Source organism: Urocitellus parryii, chromosome 2 (genome assembly GCF_045843805.1).
Source record: "Urocitellus parryii isolate mUroPar1 chromosome 2, mUroPar1.hap1, whole genome shotgun sequence".
NCBI lineage: Eukaryota > Metazoa > Chordata > Mammalia > Rodentia > Sciuridae > Urocitellus > Urocitellus parryii.
In genome coordinates, this window is record NC_135532.1 from 196983851 (window position 1) to 196993573 (window position 9723).

Below are 9723 nucleotides of genomic sequence, written 5' to 3' on the forward strand. Positions count from 1 at the left end.
CTGAATGTTAGCCTCTGGACTTTGACCTTCCCCCATTGGATATTAGTCCTAAAAGGACACACAGTAAATAGTGAACAACAGGGCCCTGAAGAAAGGAGGCAAATACTGAAACTCTGGGAGACAATAAATTCCAGAAAAAGAAGTACCCATGCCTCACAATCTGGACTCCTGTCTCTCCAAGTAACAACGAATTTCAACCTTTCACAGCTGCCCTCCTGAGTTTTAACCTACATAACTAGTTTTAACCTACATAACTGGCCCCTGACTAGAGACAGCCTGTCAGATTTTCTGATAATAAACTGCTCTTTACTTGACATTTGGTCTGTTGCAGTGATCAATCCTGTGTCAGTTTCCTAGCACTAGGTGGCTTGGAATTTTCATATGCTCATCTTTCACAGACAGAACTTTTTCTAAGAAAGGACTTCATGTGATAACCAGAATAGGATCAGGAAGGTATAGAAGAAAGAGAACATACAGATGATGGATGCCCTGTGTCTTTGTCCAGTGTGGGCTTCTAAAACAAAGAAGCTGAGACCGGTAATTTGTAAAGAACAGAAATGTATTTCCTTCTAGTTCTGAAGCCTGGAAAGTCCAAAATTGAGGAGCCAGCATCTGATGAGGGCCTTCTTGTTGTATCATTCCATGGCAGAAAGACAAAGAGAAGGTGTGTGTGTGTGGTGGGGGGAGAGGACTGAATCCATCTTTTTATAATGAAATTACTCCCTCAATAACAATCTCAGTCCCACAGTAATGAACCCACTCCCACTATGGTGGCAGTATTTCCTGCATGATGGCACCACCCTCATGGCCAAATAACTTCTCATTAGCCTCCACCTCCCTACCCTGTTGCATTGGGGATTAAGTTTCCAACTCCTAATTTGGGAGGGGGGGGGCACATTCAAACCATACAACCCTGGAGATGATGTGGAACACTTAAGAAAAGTGTCTTTTTTGTCCAATGTTTGGGAGGGAACAATAAACCAGATGTAGTACATATTTTGTAACTATATAAAATTGTAGTTTGAGCAAAATGAACTTTAACACACACCCATGCACACTTCTTCATCAAAAAAAAAAAAAAAAAATCAAAATGTCCAGGAAGACAAGAAAAGCCCTTACTGCTCACACTGTGCATCTACCTCCACTTTTTAGTTAAACTTGACTCCAGAATTTCTAATATAGAAGTGGGCATTGCTGCAAAAATGTGGCACAGGCTTTTTTCCTTTAACAAATTATATCTCAATAGTGATAGGTTTCTATCTGAAAAATGGTCAATCTGGTGTGTGGGGAGGAGAAATGAATCAAAGAGAGAACCCTTAGATGACAAATTACAGAGGTGGGTTTTCTCATAACTCTTGCATTGTGCTGTTTAATTAAATGTGAAGTGATTGTTTTGTCTGAATGGTTTTTCACCATAATTCCTTATATAAAGTTTAACTTTATTAGTTTGCAACTACAGATATATATATGATAAGCCTAATTATTTACTTGGAAAATCATTCTGAGAATTTGACTTCCTTTGGATTTTGAGGAAATGATAAATTTACATATTATTTTACTACTTTTGTCAAAATTCATACTTTTAAAATTTAAGTATATTTCAGTAGAATAAGAGCATTGACACCAATATATTTATATGTAAGATTCATCATTTTACAAAAGGAAATTCAGGAAATAATAAATGAAGGCATAGAGGTCTGATGCACATCCTAGCTGTTCTGTCCCAGGATTTTACTCCAGTCTCAACCCATAGGAAGGCCAGATGGATGTTACCAGTGTTGTGATATAATTGCTGACATTGTGCAAAATTTTCCCTGCCTTGCATTCCATTGTTTTAGCAACCAGATAACTACTAGTGAGTTATTCTGGCCTAAATTTTTGCTGCAACCTACCAACTTGTTGCTTTGAGGTAAACAAGAATATTTATTCCATATCTTTTTTCAGGCATTCTCTCATGGAGCATTCCACCTTTCTTTCTTACTAGACCCTTAACTCCAGGCCACAAATCACGAACATTAATTTCCACTTGTCTTTGATTAATTGTCTGCTTTGTTATTCAGGCATTCCATCAACATTAATCATTAAGAATTTCTTAACAATTTCCTCCCTGTGTTTAATCTGCTTATTAAATGTGTTTACAAATTATTATTCTAGTTTCACCATGGTACTGGCTTATTGCATTTGACTTTACTGATTTATGGTTTCTTCCTAAAGGGCTTCTCCCTCTTTAAGCCCTGTTGCATTAAATGCTTTCAAATCTAATCAACTTCTTCATACGCTGGATCTTTATTGAATAACAACAGGATGGTATGACTGAAAATGTGTAGTGGGAAGAACTTGTGATATTTTTTGAATGCCTCATTGTTGCTTTACACATATTAGAGACTAAGTGATTATAATATATAATTGAAATAAAATAGGTACATACATGAAACCACTAAAGCATGCCAACAGAGGAGTATAGTAGGTAGGTTGTTCTAGTCTGGGGCCTAATAGTTCTTAGCTCCATTCATGTTACAACTATTTTAAGAAAAGCATTTTGGTATATACAGGTAATGGTTTTAAAGATGATGAGAAGTATAAAAAATTACTGAGAAATATTTTGGCTTAATCAGGATAGCTATTATTGATATTTCATTTCTATTTTTAAAAATTCTAAAAATAGATATTTATCATCATTATTGTTATGAATATTATCAATAAACTATCTCCATTGTACAGATGGTAAACTGAGGCTTAAATGAGATGAAATGACTCTTAGATAATCCAATTCAACTTTAAAATCATACCCTCAAATCTTAAACACTTCAGTTTAAAAAGCATTTCCACTTAAGTGTAAATTCTAATAACAGTACCATTAAAGCAGTAGAATTTTGCTTGCTGAGAAATCTGAGGTAGATAGTCTTTATAACCTTTTCATTCACTACTCATAAAAAGCAGCCTCTTGAAATTGTACATTAATTTCCTACATAAACTCATTGTCAGAGTTAGGAAAAGCTAGTTTATATTTTATCAATCAAATAGGATTTCTTTGGCCCCTAGTCAGGACACTGTAGGCTCTTATCAACTATTTTTCATCAAATTTGTTAGCTATTTCTTTTTATAACAATGGTTTGTCCACATATAGTGACATTTTTAAGTCATCCTGTCTGGATTTGGTGTTCTTCCTCATTGCCTTCCTCCAAATATTTATTAGTAATCAGATTAAGAAAGAAATTAATCTTCTATTCCTAAGAGACAAAAATCATGTTAAGAAAAACACCTTGTAGTGGATGGATTAGTACCCTTAAAACAGATTTATTCAAATTCTAATTCCTAGAACATGTGAATTTTACCTCATTTTGAAAAATGGTCCTTGCTCCCGTAATTAAACTAAGGATTTTGAGATAAAGACTTCTTTCTGGATTACGTGGGTGGGCCTGAAATAAAACACATTTAATAACCAAATTATTCCTTCAGAAACACAGAAGTGAGAGTTGACAGAAGAGAAAAAGGTGATATGAAGACAGAAGCACAGACCGAGTGACATGGCCTTAATCCCAGGAACTTCCAGGAATTTCTAGATAGACACCAGAAGCTTGAAAAAACAAAGAAACTTCCCCCTCAGGCTACAGAGTGAATATAGTCCCACCCATCCTAATTTTGGACTTCTTTCCTCCATGTCTAAGAGAAAATTAATTTCTGTTGTTTTAAACTACCCAGTTTAGGTAGGAAAATAATACATATTTCTGTAAACAGATATTGAGAAGCCAAGTTAAGTAAACCACTTGGTAGTCCTAGAATGTATAAGAATTCATAAGTGTATCATGAAGAGTGAAGATAAGGTAACAGAGCAGTGATATAATTCACTGAAATTTGCAAAGGTGTTGCATGTGAATTAAGTCATTGTTTTAGTAAGCTTTTTCACTGCTGTGACTGAAGGACCTCACCAGTACAATTGTAGGGGAGGAAAAGTTTATTTGGGGCTCACATTTTCAGAGGTATCAATCCACAGCTCCATTCCTTGGGGCTCCAGGTGGGGCAGAATTTCATTGCAGAAGTGTGTGGCAGAGGGAAGAAGCTCACATCATGATCAGAAAGCAGAGATTCCACTGGCCAGATACATATATACCCCCCAAAGCCACACACCCCAATGCCCACCTCCTCCAGCCACACTTTACCTACTTTTAATTACCACTCAGTTAATACCTTTCAGGGGATTAATTACTGATTGGAGTTAAAACTCTCATAACCCAATAATGTTTCTCTGAACATTCTTGCATTGTCTTACACGTGAACTTTTGGGGGACACCACATCCAAACCATAATAGTCATCTATATTTTATACTGATAACATCATTTCATAAATATAGTTGTGGAACGTTATTATTGAAAATTCTAGAAATTGTATAGATGAGCACCTTGATGTATGAAATAATTCAGTTAACTGCTGAAAGATAGGGGGGTGTAGTAAACCTTGAAGTAGCAATCAAGACACTAGATTCTTAGCATTGATCTGGTTACTTAGTATCTCTTCTTTTAAGGAGGTTAGTTACTTTGAGTCTCCCATTCACAGAGACTTGGTAAAATTGCAATTATGTGGGCTGGGATTGTTTCTACATGGGTTTTGTTTGTGATACATTTTCTTGCACTTGACCACCTGTGACCAACTTAGTTTTCATTGCTTTTGCTGTTATTCTCTGGTTTGATAAAAAGTTTAGAGTTTTTACATAATCACACACATATAAAATAATGTTATTGTAGCTCACTATAGTTCTAGTGATTTGTGGGAACTTTGGTTACATGCATCATGCATATAACAGTTACATATATGCCCAGAGAGTTGGATCTTCTACTTCCTTGAGAAGTGCCTTCACTTTAAAAAAAAATTGATTTTTTTTATTGGCTCTTTTTATTTATAGATGACATTAAGATTCATTTTGACATAATAATAAAAGCATGGAATATAATTTGCTCCAATTCAGTCCCTATTACTTCCCCTTTCCTTCCCCTCTTCCCTCTCCCTGTTTCCTTCCCTCTACTCTACTGATCTTTCTGCTATTTGCTTACAGATTTGTTGTTGTTGTTAATTAGTGTCTTGTACATGATAGTGAAACTCACTGTGGTATATTCATATGGGAAAATTAGGTCAGATTCATTCCACTGTCTTTCCCATGTTATTATTGACATTTGTTGTCCATAGAGCCAATATTGGCCCATCCATTGTGAATCCTTTTCTTTCTGAAGTCTCAAACCATAAGTCACATAAGTTCTGATTTTTTCCTACTGTTGAGTACTTTTTAAAAACTATCTTCATAATTAGTACTGTCTGAAGAAAAAAAGTAAACATAAGAAGTATTCTTTTCCTCAAATTTAGAAATGAGGAAAATGCAAGTCTTCCTTTTCTATTTTTTGGGGAAGGGTCTCCCCTCTACTGACAGACCTTAACTAATATACCTGAAAAGATGGTAAGAACAATGTTAGGAGAGAAGAAAACATTTTTTTTTCTTTAAATGCCTTATTAGAAACACACTGTCTGTCTCCTTCAAATGAGGGAGAGGATGAATTGTAGTAGCTTTTAGTTTAGTTGTATTAAGTTGTAATAATTGCTGTTTGTGGCAGACACTGAGACTCTTTACAAATGTTCTAATTGTCTTTCTGGGCACAATAGGATGGCATGTCCCTGTTCCCTTATATAGCCCTGTGACTTTCTTTGGCTTTGATATTGAAGCCAGAATTAGACAGCTAGTCAGTAAATAGGTAAATCAAGTCAGGTCAGATCAAGGAAGCCAATCTGAGTGTGTCCTGAGGTATTGAAATGCCTTTAGAGCCCTTTCTCCATCCTTATCAAGATAACCTCCCCCTGCTCCAACCTGTTGCTAAGGTAACCTGTCTCAGAGATTGTCCCACCCTTCAGGGAGTTGTTAATTAAGCCCCCCTTCCTGCCCCGATCATGCCACCTTGACCCCTCCAGCCCATCTACTTCTCATCTTTTGGCCATCCCACCATACATTTCCTGGGCCTAATCATGTAGGCAGGAAGGAGAGAGATAAGGGAAGAGAGCAAGAGAACAAAGGAAGCCCAAGGCATATAAAAAAGGCAGAATGCCTTGCTTCTGGGGATACCAGGATACCAGCTATGGCCCCCTTCTCCCTCCTGGGAAAAGTCTATTACCTTCTGCCCCCTTTTTAAAAAAATAAACCCTGCTTTATATGCTTGCCTCTGCATGCTTCTCTAATGTTATACTTCAACGTATGAGAGAGCAGAACTCCTGTCAGTGATAACCGTCAGTGTCAACATGAAAGTGAAAGTAACATGTTATTCTTAGAGGAAATCATTTAAGTAGTAGTGCAAGACAGTTCTCTCTGCTCAATGCTCATGGAAGCTTGTACTAAAATAGAGCCTCTACCAGCTCCAGTCCCTAAGGTAATATATGCTAAAAAGTTCACCCACTCCTTCCCTACCCATCCACTTGAGTAGGTAGAATGAGAAATTATTTCTTGTTTTGTTTATTGCAACTACTGCAACCCAACCCAACCTAGGTTGACTGATAAAAGCAAAGATCAAATTATTCAAAACCCTCATCTATGAAGCTATGAGCATGAACTAGACTAAATGATTAATGTCATGATTCCAACTCCTGTTTTATTCTTATATTATTTATGTCCTGATATTTATTTTTTTCCTGATATTTATTCTATATGAGTATAGGAGCAAGATTTTCCCCTCTTTTCTATTGAAAAATCTGAGCACCGATGTACAATAGAGTAGGATTCATTGGAAGATAACGTTTTTGTAGTTTGAATCAGACTCAGGAACAGCCAGAGTTTCCGATTTCTTTGTTACTTTGAAACATCCTGAGATTCCCACTTCTGGAGTGCACTGAATCTGAAAAGGGAGCTACTTAGACTTGATTTGATTTACGATCAACCAGCTCTGGGCTATATTTCTGTGTCCATCTGGCACCGATGTATGTTCCTGAAGAAAAGAGGCAAAAGTAGAACATGACATGGGGTGCATAACAGAATGAAGCCAACTGAAATTCAATTTTAATTACAAACAAACAAACAACAACAAAAAAAAAATCAGAAGAATCAAACATAAGAAATTCAGAAGATTAAAAAATAATTTAAAAACAAATATAAACTTTTTAGATGAGTAGCTGCACAATTAATTAAGGAAGCAATATAAATTTCATATTTGGAAGGCTGTCACTTTAGAAAAATTACTAACAAATCTCTAGTTAGCAGACAGGCACACATACACAGAGCCAAAGCCATAAAGACAAGGAAAGGGAAAGGGTAACCTAGACCTGAGTTGCAAGCATTTTGTATAGGGCCATGTGTTAATCCCCTAAAGTATCCTAATAAAAATACCCAAATCTCAGTGGCTTAAGCAACTGAAATTTTATTTCCTTACAGTTTTGAAGTTTGGTTTTGATTGTGTGCTTCTCCTATGGCCTTTTCTCTCTTCAACCACACTGATGGTGTATCTTCCTTTTTTACACAAATATCAGTCTTATAGATTTGAACCCCACCCTTATGACCTCATTTAACCTTAATTAAGGTTTCTGTCTGAGAATACAGTTACCTTTAGGGCTTCAAGTTCAACATATGTTTTTACGAGGGACATAATGTCCACTACAGGCCAGATGATAACAATTATAGGATTAGGGGGTCACAAGATCACTGTTTTAAATTAATACTTAACTTTCTTATTATGTTGCAGAATCCGTCATAGCCAATACATAACAAATTATGTATAACTCTTCTAATAACAAATTATGGGCACTGAAATTTGAATATGATATGCTTTTCATGTGTCATAAAATACTATTATTTGTATTTTATTTCAGGCATTTACATTTATAAAATCCATTAGTGGTTTGCAAGTCATGGAATAAAAATAAAAAGTCACCAATAAAAAAAATTGGTGACTGAATTTCTTCCACAGTCACAGATAGCCAACTCCTGATTTTGTCATACTGGTAATTCATGATGACATTGTCTAGTATGAACCTTCCAAATTGTGTTTGGTTGATAAAATGAAAACAAGCAAAAACACTCTCTCTGACCTGTAGTTGGAAAATAAATTCACTAATGATCCTATCATCAGGAAGGGACGGAAGAGCACGTGCCATAGTTTCCCGAATATTTCACACAATCAAATAGGAGTCAACAGTCTCAAATACACAGTAGTAAGAACAAAGGTTGGCTCTGATATTGTGAGATTTTTAGCTTTTTATGAGTAATTATTTTAAATTTTAAAAAAATCACAGTACAGAATCGATGTGTTTTAAAATAAACAACTCCCAACGGAGGGTAATCAGATGTGTTTCTCTTAAGTTATTTTATTGCATAGAAGATTTTGTATTTCTGAAAAATGCTGAAATCAAATCTCAGATGTGTATTTTAGATTTTCTTCTTGTTATAGTTTCACAATTGACAGTGGTTTTGTATTTCACAGAGAATAAGGCAGACCGGAAAGATCAGCAATAATTGTTACATTGGTTGTATTATTCCACCACATACAAAATACATTTCAAAAATTATTTATAGAATAGAAAATGACAACATATTTTCTGATTTTATTTACTTATTTATTATGGTATGGTGGCTTTTCTAATCATTTCCCAAAGTTAGTCTCAGTTGTAAAAACTGGGTGAAAAACAACTACTGCTTTAGACTTTCGGCTCTCCCAGATGTCTGATTCTACTAATATTCTCATAAGGTCATAGGATACCCCAGAAGATTTATAATGATCAGGAAAGGGATCAACTAAGTCTTCATTTGTCTTGAGATAATAATAATCACTTGACATAGACACCTTGCAGAAATTCCCTCTTTTCTAAAAATTGTAGCAGCAACCTCTAGTAGAGCAAAGCAGAGTTCTCATAGCACATGCTTATGTGAATTAAAATATCACTTTCAGATGTGCACAAGGCAGTTAATGGCTAGCCAGCACAGATTGTGATATGGATTATATTCAATCTGCCCAATTTTAGGAAATGGGGCTGTTAATTATGAGACCAAATGATCCTTCCAAACTGTTTTTAATAAGGATAATCCTAGATTAGTAAAACGTAAGACAAACATTTAGTGTGAATTTTACAGAGGTCTACACCACAGCAGAGTTATGTCCGAATGGTTGTAAAAGATTGTCTGCATCCAAGATGAGGCAGTGAGAGACTTTGGAGCCCTTTTCACACCCTTGGGCATGAAGACTATAACACAAGGGGTAATAGAGTACTCATGACTCCCATGTTCATATTAAGTTCATCTTAAGATAGAAATGGCCTGAGTAAATTAATATTAATTAATTAAAAATGCTAGTGTTCTATGATTATAAAATGAATACATGCTCATTCAAGAAAATTTATAAAAAAATAAATAAAAGAAAAAAATTGACCTTAATTTCACAACTCAGTTGGCAACTGTTAATAACTAGTCATACATAGTTTTCTCTTAGTACCTATTTCTCTTTCTGCCAAATATTTTTGCCTTTATCTTCCTGAACTGAGTCTAGTCCTCGCTTCAAAATCAGGCTACTGTGGTGTGAATATTTCCTCTTCCCACCAATCCATAGGTTGAAATGATAGTTCCCAGGAATAAGATTAGATGAGGAGACAGAGCCTTTATGAGGTGATTAGGTCAGGAAAGTAAAGCTGTAATAAATGGGTTTAGTGCCTCTAAAAGAGACCTAGAGAGCTAGCTAGCACCACATGCAGTTATGCTAGAAGGTACC